The sequence below is a fragment of the Miscanthus floridulus genome, chromosome 1, assembly GCF_019320115.1.
Source record: "Miscanthus floridulus cultivar M001 chromosome 1, ASM1932011v1, whole genome shotgun sequence".
NCBI lineage: Eukaryota > Viridiplantae > Streptophyta > Magnoliopsida > Poales > Poaceae > Miscanthus > Miscanthus floridulus.
This window is the reverse complement of record NC_089580.1, coordinates 8411069-8424352: the sequence shown is the minus strand read 5'-3', so window position 1 is coordinate 8424352 and position 13284 is coordinate 8411069. Positions and strand designations below refer to the sequence as shown.

Sequence of the window (13284 nt, the reverse complement as noted above, 5' to 3'; positions counted from 1 at the left end):
GTAATCTTGTATTGTCATTAATCACCGAAACCCAACTAGGGGCCTAGATGCTTTCAGCGTGCTCGCCGGAGGTGCCGCCACTGCGCGTGCTCGCTCTGCTGGCCGCGCCGCATGCTCGCTGGCCGCCACCATGCGCTCGCTCGCGGCGCTAGCCCCGCGCTCTTCGGCCGCCACCGCTGCACTCGCTTGCGCCGCTGTCCCCGTGTGCGCTCGCTCCGCTGGCCCTACGCACGCTCACCGGCCGCCATCGCTGCACTCGCTTGCACCACTGGCCCCACGCTCGCTGGCCGCCGCCGCCACGTGCGCTCGCTCGGCTGGCCGCGCCGGTACTACGCGCGCTGCCCGTGTTCTGCATCTTTGTGGTTGGGAGAGAAGTACAGAACGAGTTGCTGTGGCCATCCATGGCTCGCTGTGCCCTGCCAAGGCTAGTTGTCGCCGGCTACTGATGATGTGCTTGTCCATCAGACGATGGTACAGACCGGCACGATTGCCTGTTGGTGGCTGTTGTGCTTGTCTGTTGCTACTGGTCGGCTGTTGTGCTTGTTTGCTGCTACTGACGGGGCAGCGGCGGATGGGAGTTGGCGGCGACGGCAGGGAGGTTGCGACGTGAGGGGTTCGACGTGCCCTGTGACGTCTGGCGACAGAAAAAAAGCCGCAAAAAATAGATATGAGACCCAAATTTGATTTTTTAAAGCAATTTATTAGAAACTCTTGATATGACTTTCTTTCTTTCCTCTCCCAATATATTTTTAGGAGTTGTAAAACTACAAGTTTTAGGAGAAAAAATTAGGAAACTGAGCATCTCCAAGAGTTCCCTACTTACCTTCCTAATACTTGGTTTTTAGGAAAATCAGAAAAAATCTCTCTCCAACCGTTTCTAATCCATCCTCCTAATATTTAGGCACTTAGAAAATCTGAGCCAGTTCCGCGTAACTTTACGCGGCTCTTGAGTCGCGCCAATGCGGGTGCGTTGCCCGTGCGCCTCGGTGCTAGCCCGCACCGCCGTGGGAGCCCTGCTCGTGCGCATCCGCGCTGGCCCGCGCCGTCGCAGGAGCTCGCCCGACCCGTCGCGCTGGCCTGTGCCACCGCGCCTCCACTAGGGCCACGCTCGCCTTCCACGTGCCGCAGTGCAGGCCGCGTGTCCGCCAAAGCCGCGCTCGCCCACCGCGTCGTGCTCGCCGTTCGCAGGATGCGCAGGACGCGTTGCCATCCGCCCAGGACGTGTCGGTCGCGCCGCGCGTGCTCGCCGGAGGCGCCGCCACTGTGCGTGCTCGCTCTACTGGCCGCGCCGTGCGCTCGCTGGCCGCGACCGTGCACTCGCTCGCGGCGCTAGCCCCACGCTCGCCGGCCGCCACCGCTGCACTCGCTTGCGCCGCTGTCCTCGCGTGCGCTCGCTCCGCTGGCCCTCCGCGCGCTCGCCGACCGCCACCGCTGCGCTCGCTTGCGCCGCTGGCCCCGCGCTCGCTGGCCGCCACCGCCACGTGCGCCCGCTCGGCTGGCCGCGCCGGTACTATGCGCGTTGCCCGCGTTCTGCATCTTTGTGGTTGGGAGAGAAGTATAGAACGAGTTGCTGTGGCCCTCCATGGCTCGCTGTGCCCTGCCAAGGCTGGTTGTGGCTGGCTAGTGATGATGTGCTTGTCCATCAGATGATGGTATAGACCAGCACGATTGCCTGTTGGTGGCTGTTGTGCTTGTCTGCTGGTACTGGCCAGCTGCTGTGCTTGTCTACTGCTATTGACGGTGATGGCGGCGGATGGGAGTTGGCGGCGGCGACAGGGAGATCACGACGTGAGGGGTTCGACGCGCCCCGTGACGTTTGGTGACAGAAAAAAAAGCCACAAAAAATAGATGGAAGACCCAAATTTGATTTTTTAAAAGTAAATTATTAGAAACTCTTAGGGACGACTTTCTTTTTTCTCTTTCAATATCTTTTTAAGAGTAGTAAAACTACACGTTTTTTAAAGAAAAAAATAGAAAAGTCTCGGAGATGCTCTAAAGCCACCGAGCCTATGTATACTCGTGTCCTTTCTTCTGGTTTCTCCTTTCAAGCGCCGCTGGATCCGCGCCACGCACTCCGCCGCGCCGCCACCCCCACCGTGCGCCCGACTGGCCCAGTCCCTGCCCCTCTCGGTCTAATCCCGCGCGCAACCCCTCGCCGCCAGCTCCCCTGCTCCCCACGCGGCGGCGCGCGCAAGGCCACCAACCGGCCGGGACGTGGCGGCGCGGCTCCCCTGCTCGGCTGCTCCCCACGCGGTGGTGCGGCGAGGCCACCAACCACCTCCACGCGGCGGCCGGCAAGGCCACCGACCGGCCGGGACGCGGCGGCGTGGTTCCCCTGCTCGGCTGCTCCCCATGCGGCGGCGCGGCGAGGCCACCAACCCCCTCCACGCAGCAGAGAGGCAAGGCCACCGACCGGCCGGCGGGTGCTGCCTCTTCTTCTCCTCCGCTGAGCGCGCTCCCCCGCCCACTGGATCCCAGCGCGGCGCCCAGTCCCAGCGCCAGCGCCAGCGCCTCCTCGCGTCGATCCGCTGGTGCTGGGTCGGTGTTGAGCGGAGCGGGAATTGGACTGGACTCAGATCGAATTCGTGCTCATCTTCTCGTTTTTGCTGGTAAGGATCTCCAAAACGTTGCAAGTAGAACCATATGAATTTAGCTGTGTCGCAGCATTGACTTTAGGCTGCATCAGTTATCTAAATTCGTGAACTGGTATTGGAAATCTGAGTTTTTGCATACCTGAGTTAGCTGCCCTAGATGTTAGTTGTGCATCTGAACTTTATAAGTCCCATGGTTAACTCCTAGATGAAAAACACTGCAACTGAAACCGCGTCCTATGTTGTTATAAGGTGAGATTATAGTGCAGGATGGATTCTTGATTTTCAATACATGAACTTCTGACGCTTACTATCAGACTGCTTGCGTTTTTCTTATCGCACTCATTGCCTTATCCTCTATTTCCATTTGTGCGGGGTTTAAAGATGTGGACTACCACTTACACTTCCTCACATCTCATTATGTGGGGAAAAATCACACTTGCAAACACACACACACACACTTGCAAACCTGTGCTAACACACATATAAATACTGCAAGTCAAGCAAAAAGATAGATGCGTGTGATTTGTAAAGCCCACATGGTTTGGTAGTTGTTACTTTCACTCCATTAAATTATATTAAAAATGTGTAATCAGCTGTCTTTCCTTGGTGAATTTTGTAAGTCTGACTGTATCATCCCATGGCACTATCATTTTTGCATTCACTAAAAATACATATATGAATTTTAATATATTGACATGTTTTGTGTTTTGATATATTGACTTTAGTTATATGAATTTTGATATATAAGGTTTATTGATGCGAATTTTGATATATATTGACTTTAGTGTTATGCATTTTGAGATATTGACTTTAGTGATATGCATTTTCGTGTATAAAAAATATTGTCTCTAGTGATATGATTTTTGATATATTGACTTTAGTGAGAAGAGATGGCTGGATGTAGTCGTCTCCCTCCGCCGGAAGTCATAGGTTTCAGCGGCTATGTAACGTGGATGGGATTCGATCCAGTGTTGCCGTATGTACCGTTTAATCATCCAAGCATAGTAAGCAACTCTATATGTTTCTAATAAATTAATGTGTCAAATACACTTGTATAAATATATTTTCTAATATGTATATATATATGTGATTCTTAAATGTACCGTAGGTAATTGACCCAATCATTTGGCTTAAAGAGACATTCTCAAATTTCGAGGCTCATGAAGTGGTTGTTTAGACCTTTCATGTAGATAATGGTCCATTAATCCAATGTCGAATTGGCTTTTTCAGCGCCGCTAGGATGGGTAGAGGTGTTGTACAAATCTCAGAGATGAGAATAAAAGCACCCCAATAGACTGTTGCACAAAAATATGTTGTCATTGCATGTGTAACTAAGCTTGCGAATATTGGGTACACCTTGCCTACACTATCCTCCGTGCTGATACAAGCTATAAATGCGGACATGCGTCATGATGTTGAGGGCTTTTGTGCAAGCATTGCTCGGAACAACCGAAATGATGTGGTAAAGTCGAAGTCGAACTCATAGCTTATATCTGGATTTGTTTTTATATGTTGCAAAGTTTGGTTCTCATAACCTTTTTTCTGTCAACACTTACAGGTTAAGGACTATGACTTAACCTACAAAGGGTGCAGTTTTGAAGCCATTCTAGACCATACAATGTATTAATTGGGTTATGATTGAAAATATGCTCATGAGTGGCCAACACTCACTACGGAAGGATTTTAGGCAAAGCTGCTTGCAACTAAGAGGGGAGATCCACCGACTTCTCGAGCATCGTTAAACGTCGTTAGTAGACCATGTGCTCGTAGTTGTGAAGCTACATCGAGAGTGCACTAGTTAATGTGTTAGTCTTCATCAATGATATTTTTGGCCACATCGGTGACCTACACTTCACCGAATTAAAAATACGAGAAAGTCAACTTCATTAGGTAGTAGTGGTGACATACTCTGTTTGCATGAACTTTGAGGAGTACTTAGACATGTAGTGTGTAATGACTTGGTTTAAATTTATTATGGTTTGTATGAAATTTGATTGTGAGATGGATGATCATTGTAATATACAACATCTTACTTAATTAGTTTCACTCTTAATATGTGTGTACAATATTCAATGCAAAGAAACTGTAAAAGAAAAGAAAAGAAAAGAAAAAGACATTCAGTCCCGGTTGGTTGGGACTGGAGGTATAATACGTGGTAGCGCTTGGGGCCCAGGGTGGAGCCTCCTTTACTCTCGATTAGTATTACCAACCGGGATTAGAAGTCCCAAATCAATCCTGGCTAAAGGGACTTTACCAACCCAAACTGAAACTCACTCCTGCACTGGTGGAGGCTGCACCAGGCCGATTACTTCAACTCAATAGTCCAAATGTTCGGTACATGCAAGTTCTGCTGTTTGCAATTGTATTCAGCAGTTTAACAGCAATAAGTATTTACCTTGTGTGTTGTACCATGTCTTTTTCAAGCAACAGTGAACTATTCCAGCAATCATTAGCACATCATTGAGTACTTAATTTATTCTTGATCAATGTGGGTAGTATTGCAACTGCTTCCTCGTACTCGCTCATTTGCTTGTTATAAGCGTAGCACGTGTGAAAAGTTCTAATATGACTAGAGGGGGGTGAATAGCCTATTTAAAAATCTACAAACCTAGATGTCGGGTACCTTAGAACGGGGTACCCCGAGCGAACATCAAAGGGGTCGCTTAAGTCCCATCAAAAAACAAAGCTAGAAGGTAAGCCGTGGGCCCCTCACCCGCCACGACCGGGCCCACCAAGCCCAACGCCTCGCGCGAGGCTCTCCACGGGAGGCCTCGGCAGGGAACACGATCTCCACCTCGCGCGAGGCTCCCCACAGAAGGCCTCGGCAGGGGGTGCATTCTCCGTGTCGCGCGAGGCCTCTCGCGGAAGGCCTCGGCAAGGAGTCCGATCTCCGTCTCGCGCGAGGCCTCATTCTCCGTGTCGCTCGAGGCCGGTTCGTCCGCGGCCCGTCGCCCCCCGCCTCGGCCGACCCTCCCGACAGCGCGTCGTGTCTCATTAATACTTCAACCACTCCCGCAATCTCCGTCGGACGAGGGCTCGACGCCATAGAATGGCCGACGGGACCTGAGGTCGCATCAGCGCCATACCGGCTGGGACAGGGCACGGCAGGGATTACCGGCCACTGTGTTCTGACGCTGTGCCCACGATCAGCGCCCACACTACACTGTGTCCCGCGATCCCCGCCTCAAAAAAAACATCGCACGGACAACTTGTCCCGGGTCATCACCGCCTCCAAGCCGACGCACCAGATCAGCCGCCCACTCGGGGCCTCGGCACTGTGCACCAAGGTCTCGGCTATCTTGGGGTTCGTGCCCGCCGAGACCCCCCATCGCGGTGCAGCCTCGGCACCGACCAAGCCTCGGCCTCGCGCACAGTCCGTCCACAGCGGTTTGCACGTCCACCGCCGCACCCACTCCGAGGCAGTCCCAGGGCTCTCACGACACACAGGATCAGATGGGACTAGCACGCCGCCCCAGTGCTCAAAGGACGGACCACTCCGACGACCACGCCGCCACAGGAATAGGCCACAGGGCTCGGACATGCCGCCCCTATTGGCACGACGCCGCATAGTTAACACATGTACTGTCCTTATCCTCCCTTCAACTATAAAAGGAGAGGACTTGGGCCACTTAGAGGAAGGAGAGAAAAAGAGGAACACCTTGTAACACACACACACGCACACATCCCAGCCGCCTGAGAGCAACGTCTCAAACGGCCCACACGACACCTTGCCGAGACCTGGGACTAGCTCTCTCTCTCCCCTAGCTTGTAACCCCCTACTACAAGCACTTCGGTGCAAGGAATACAAGATCGATCTCTCAAACTGGACGTATGGCATCGATTGCCTGAACTAGTATAAACCTTGTCTCTTTGCATCACCATCCGGGATTAGGGGCACGCAGTTCAAATTCACTGGTTGGTTGAGGACCCCCCGGTCCGAAACACCGACAGTTGGCGCGCCAGGTAGGGGCCTCTGCGTGTCAGTTTCGTCACCCCAGCAGGTTCCGGATGGCAGACCCCGTACAACCATTGCGTCTCGGCACGGTGGTTTGGTTCGGGAGCCTAGAGTTCATGTCTCTAGGGCATGAGTACGACATGGTACTCCTCACTCCTCGAGCCCCACCAACCGACGATGAAGCCACGCACCGGCAGCCCAGGCGCAGGCGGCGCCCGGGCGGCCGCTCCCGCCGCGCTCGCCAGGCACGACGCGAGCAAGACCACCCCGACGCTACGCGAATCCAGGACGGCACGCCGCTCCCTGCCGATATCCTACGACCAGCTGTTGGCACAGGGACCCTGGCTGGGGACCTGTCTAGCCTGAGCTTGGACAAAGGAAAATCGCCGGTGGCACACGGCGATGCCCAATCATCAAGCTCCGCTCCGCCACTCCCTGAGGAGCCGATCTCGGCGGAGCAGAGTCTGGCGATGGCACCATCCCCATACCCCTTTGGGTTGAGAAATGCCGCCACCTCTTACACCTACGCTTACACTGCCGCTCACGAGGATCCCTCAGAATGCCGCCAGCGCTTCGCTCTCGACCTGAGCACCCACACCGACTCCTCGGAGGAGGACGAGGTATGGCCCGAAGTGGATTTCTCCGGACTCCATGACCCTGGGGCTATGCGCCAGTTCTTGGCCGCAAGCGACTACTGCTTTGGCTACTCTGACTCCGACGATGAGGGTACCTATGACCCCACTCGCGAGTGTTTTCACGTCGGGCTCGGGATGCCAAGGGCGGGCGAAGAGGACGAGGGGGCAGGTAGCTGTTCCCCGCTTCGCCCGGGTACAGGCGTCGCCACACCTCCGCGCATTGTCCTGCTGGCAGCACGGAACGAGAACCTCGTTCCTACGCGACCCCAACACCCGGACCTGGAACAACTCTGTGAGCTCCAGGCCAAGGTCGAACAAGACCAACTTCTCCTGCAGTAGCTTCGAGACACTCTCGAATAGGAATAGCGAGGTCGCGGCGAAGGCGGGGGAGCCCGACAGAGGGCCCGCGATGTGCATCACCGCATCCATGACGACGAAGGGAGTGAGCAACCCCCAGTCTTCAATCGCGCTAGCCAGAACGTCGCGGCTGCGGCAATGCTAGTCCGCGTAATGCCTGAGCCTTCTACCACGGAGGGGCGGTGGGTCCATGGTGAGCTCCGGGATCTCCTAGAGACCGCCGCGGTTCAGCAGGCCGAGAGTTCCGCCTCCCGACGACACGGGGGCGCCTCGAACCTATCCGCGGCACCACCTCGGCAGGACAGGGAAGCCCCGGCTCGTCCTGAGCCCGCTCGAGCGCTGATAGCCCACAGGGTCTTCAGCAGGGCCATCTGCGCCGCCCTTTTCCCAGCCCGGTTTCGGCAACCAGCCAATCTCGCGAAATATAGCGGTGAGACCAACCCTGAACTCTGGCTTGCCGATTACCGCCTGGCCTGCCAGCTAGGTGGCGCGGACGATGACCTGCTCATCATCCGCAACCTCCCCTTGCTCTTGTCAGACTCAGCGCGAGCCTGGCTCGAGCACCTTCCTCCCTCACAAATCTATGACTAGCGCGACTTGGTTAGGATCTTCATCGGGAACTTCCAAGGCACGTACGTGTGCCCTGGGAACTCTTGGGACCTTAAAAGCTATCACCAGAAGCCAGACGAGTCTCTCCGAGACTTCATCCGGCGCTTCTCCAAACAATGCACCGAGTTGCCCAGCGTCGGCGACTCAGAGATCATCCAGGCTTTCCTCTCCGGCACCACCTACCGAGACCTGGTTCAAGAGTTAGGTCAGAACGTACCACGCTCCGCTGCTGCACTCCTCGACATCGCCACCAACTTCACCTCGGGTGAGGAGGCTGTCAGAGCCATCTTCCCTGACAGCGACACCAAGGGAAAGCGGAGGGATGAGGCCCCCGAGGCCTCGGCCTCCCACCTCCCCAAGAGAAAGAAAAAGGGGCACCTGGGGAAGTAGGAGGTCCTGGAGGCTGATCTGGTCACGGCCGCAGAGCGCAAGAATCCCCGAGGCCCCAGAGGCCCTAGGCCTTTTGACGACATGCTCAAGAAACCATGCCCTTATCACCAAGGCCTGGTCAAGCACGCCCTCGAGGATTGCTCCATGCTGCGACGTTACTACACCAGGCTTGGGCTCCCCGACGACGACGCCAAGCAGAAGGGCGCCGGTGACCAGGACGAAGACAAGGACGATGGGTTCCCCGAGGTACGCAACGCCTTCATGATCTTCGGTGGGCCCTCGGCGTGCCTTATGGCACGGCAGCGCAAGAGGGAACGCCGAGAAGTCTTCTCGATCAAGGTGGCCACCCCCCAGTACCTCGACTGGTCTCGAGAGGTGATCACCTTCGATCGAGATGACCACCCTGACCATGTTCCGAATCCCGGGCAGTACCCACTGGTTGTTGACCCGATCATCGGCAACACCCGACTCTCCAAGGTGCTGATGGACGGAGGCAGCGGCCTCAACATCCTCTACATCAATACCCTGGAGCTCTTGGAGATCGACCGGTCGAGGCTCCAAGGCGACGTCGCCCCCTTCCATGGCATCGTGCCAGGGAAGCGCACGCGACCCATCGGGCGCATCGACCTTCCCGTCTGTTTCAGCACTCCCTCCAACTACTGCAAGGAAGTCCTTACCTTCGAGGTAGTCAGGTTCGGGGGAGCCTACCACGCCATCCTAGGGCGGCTGTGCTACGCCAAGTTCATGGCAGTCCCCAACTATACCTACCTCAAGCTCAAGATGCCAGGCCCCAGCGGTATCATCACGATTGAGTCCATGTACGAACATGCATACGACTGCGACGTTGAGTGCATCGAGTACGCCAAGGCCCTTGCGGAGGCCGAGACCCTCATCGCCCACCTCGACCAACTTAGTGGCGAGGCGCCTGACTCCAAGCATCGCGCGGGGGCGTTCGAGCCCGTGGAAGCCATCAAACTCGTCCCGGTCGACCCCGCCTGCCCCGATGACCGAGCGCTGAGGATCAGCGCCACCCTCGACATCAAATAGGAAGCCGTGCTCATCGACTTTCTCCATGCAAACGCCGACATATTTGCATGGAGTCCCTCGGACATGCCGGGCATACCAAGGGAGGTCGCCGAGCACGCCCTGGACATCCGGGCCAGATCTAGGCCGGCGAGGCAACGCCTGCGCCGCTTCGACGAGGAAAAGCGTAGGGCCATCGGTGAGGAGATACAGAAACTCTTGCCGGCCGGATTCATCAAAGAAGTGTCCCACCCAGAGTGGTTGGCTAACCCCGTGTTAGTCAAGAAGAAAAATGGGAAATGGAGGATGTGCGTGGACTACACCGGTTTGAACAAAGCCTGTCCAAAAGTCCCCTTTCCATTACCCCGAATCGATCAAATCAAGATTCCATTGTAGGGTGTGAGACCCTGTCTTTCCTTGATGCGTATTCTGGTTACCATCAAATCAAGATGAAAGAGTCAGACCAGCTTGCGACTTCTTTCATCACACCATTCGGCATGTACTGCTACGTGACTATGCCTTTCGGCCTCAGAAACGCAGGTGCCACGTACCAGCAGTGCATGACCTAGGTCTTTGGTGACAACATTGGGCGGACCGTCGAGGCCTACATAGATGACATCGTGGTCAAGACCAGAAAGGCTGAGGATCTCGTCGACGACTTGAGGATAACCTTCAAATGCCTTAGAGAGAAGGGCATCAAGCTCAATCCCGAGAAGTGTGTGTTCGGGGTCCCCTGAGGCATGCTCTTGGGATTCATAGTCTCGGAACGCGGCATTGAAGCCAACCCAGAGAAGGTCTCGGCCATAACCAGCATGGGACCAATCGGAGACCTCAAGGGAGTACAGAGGGTCATGGGATGCCTTGCGGCCCTGAGCCGCTTCATCTCGCGCCTCGGTGAAAAAGGTTTGCCTCTATACCGACTCTTGAGAAAATCCGAGCATTTTTCCTGGACCCCCGAGGCCGAAGAAGCCCTCGATAGACTCAAGAGGCTGCTCACAAATCCTCCCGTCCTGGTACCCCCGGCCAGGGACAAGGCCCTCTTACTCTACGTCGCCGCAACGACCCAAGTGGTCAGCGCTGCCGTAGTGGTAGAGAGGCAGGAAGAGGGGCATACTCTGCCCACCCAATGACCTGTTTATTTCATCAGTGAGGTGCTCTCCGAGACCAAAGCACGCTGCCCCCACATCCAGAAGCTGGTCTACACCGTGGTCCTGGCCCAGCGCAAACTACGTCACTACTTCGAGTCTCACCCAATGACTGTGGTATCATCTTTTCCCCTGGGGGAGATAGTTCATAACCGGGAGGCCTCGGGCAGGATAGCCAAGTGGGCCGTCGAGCTTATGGGGGAAACCTTGACTTTTGCACCTCAGAAAGCGATCAAGTCTCAGGTCTTGGCCGATTTCGTGGCTGAGTGGACAGACACCCAACTGCCACCGGCTCAAACTCAGACGGAGTGCTGGACCCTGTACTTCGATGGATCCTTGATGAAAACCGGGGTAGGCACGGGCCTGCTGTTCATCTCGCCCCTTGGAGTACACATGCGCTACATGGTGCAGCTCCACTTCGCCGCCTCCAACAACGTGGCAGAGTACGAGGCCCTCATCAACGGCTTACAAGTCGCCATCGAACTTGGGGCACGGCGCCTCGACGTCCGAGGCGACTCGCGGCTCATCATAGATCAAGTGATGAAGGAGTCAAATTGCCTCGACCCCAAAATGGAGGCTTACTGCAAGTTGGTACGACACCTAGAAGACAAGTTCGACGGTCTCGAACTAAATCACGTCGCGCGGAAGTACAACGAGGCCACCGATGAGCTGGCAAAGATAGCCTCGGCACGGGCCCCAGTCCCCCCAAACGTCTTCGCCAGAGACCTCCACAAACCTTCCATTGGCTACACCTCGAAAAAACAGGGGAGGGCCCACCTGTGGAACCCACGGCAAATCTCGACGCCCCCTCTGCTGCCGAGACCCCCTCAACCGAGCCCGAGGTCATGGAACTCAACACCGAGCCTCGATAGACTGATCAGGACGCGGATTGGCGAGTCCCGTTCCTCGATTGGCTTGATCGAGGGGAGCTTCCTGGCGATAGAACCGAAGCACGACGGCTTGCGCACCGAGCCAAGACCTACGCCCTCTACAATGACGAATTATACAGGCGGAGTCCCTTAGGTGTCCTCCAACGATATATCACTGCGGGGACGGGCCAAGCCCTGCTTTGGGACTTGCACGCAGGCGCCTGCGGGCACCATGCGGCGTCTCGGACGCTCGTAGGGAACGTTTTCCGCCAAGGGTTCTACTGGCCGATGACGGTCGCCGACGCTACCAAGCTAGTACGCTCCTGCGAAGGATGCCAGTACTATGCTCGACAGACACATCTCCTGGCCCTAGCCCTGCAAACCATCCCCATCACATGGCCGTTCGCCGTGTGGGGGCTCGACATGGTCGGGCCTCTGCAAAAGGCCCCCGGGGGCTACACCCATCTACTGGTATCAATCGACAAGTTCTCCAAATGGATCGAGGCTCATCCGATCAATCGAATCAAATCCGAGCAGGCGGTGCTGTTCTTCACTGACATTATCCACAGGTTTGGGGTCCCCAACACCATCATCACCGACAACGAGACGTAGTTCACCGGCAAAAAGTTCCTGACGTTTTGCGACGACCACCACATCCCTGTGGCCTGGTCGGCCGTAGGACACCCAAGGACCAACGGCCAAGTAGAGCGTGCCAACGGCATGATCCTACAAGGCCTCAAGCCAAGGATTCACAACCGGTTGAAAAAGTTTGGCAAGAAATGGCTCGCCGAACTCCCGTCGGTCATCTGGAGCCTGAGGAACACTCCAAGCCGAGCCACGGGGTTCATGCCTTTCTTCCTGGTCTATGGGGCCGAGGCCATCCTCCCCACCGACTTGGAATATGGTTCCCCGAGGCTACAAGCCTATAACGAACAAAGTAACCGCACCACCCGAGAGGACGCCCTCGATCAACTAGAGGAAGCCCGAGACGTCGCGCTACTACACTCGACCAAATACCAACAGAGCCTATGGCGCTATCAGGCCCGACGCGTCCGAGGCCGAGACTTGAAGGTAGGTGACCTGGTGTTGAGGCTAGCACAGAGCAACAAGGGCCGCCACAAGCTGACCCCGCCATGGGAAGGACCGTACATCATCGCCCAAGTACTGAAGCCCAGGACCTACAAGCTGGCCAACGAGAAGGGCGAAGTCTTCACCAACGCTTGGAACATAGAACAACTACGTCGCTTTTATCCCTAAATTTCCAAGCATTGTATATGTCGTTTCTCGAAATACAATTAAAAAGCGTTCTTTAGTTGGTCTAATTTTTTGAGAAACCCCCCGAGCCCATCGTAGGTCTCGGCAATTTGGTAACACGGCAAGGGAGACTCGGCTCTACCTCGGCAGAACCAAGCCTCCCTCGGGGGCTAGATGGGGGACTCCCCCCTAGGTCCCACGCATCATTCTTCAGTTGTTTTTCACAAAAATTCCTATGCCAAGACTCTAGCAGGCTCTGATGAATCAGTTGCAAAAACTCCTCGGACCAAGGTCTGTTTCCTAAGCAAGAGGCCGGTAGAGCCACGAGACGGCCTACGCCTCCGGGCTACGGCACTCCCTCACTACCTCTCGCCCAAGGGACGGCTTAGGCCCCAAAGGGGTGTTTTGCAAACGAAATCTGATCAGGAGCAACAGAGGGCAGAGGCTCGAAAA

At 55.6% G+C, this 13284-nt stretch overlaps 1 long non-coding RNA gene across 1 annotated transcript; it reads left to right on the top strand.

Moving 5' to 3' along the window:
• The first annotated feature begins 3388 nt into the window (after positions 1 to 3388).
• On the top strand, positions 3389 to 4588 carry LOC136472222 (uncharacterized). Its single transcript, XR_010762297.1, has 3 exons — positions 3389 to 3598; positions 3703 to 4056; positions 4153 to 4588. It is a non-coding gene; the product is annotated as an uncharacterized lncRNA (long non-coding RNA).
• The last annotated feature ends 8696 nt before the right edge of the window (positions 4589 to 13284 follow it).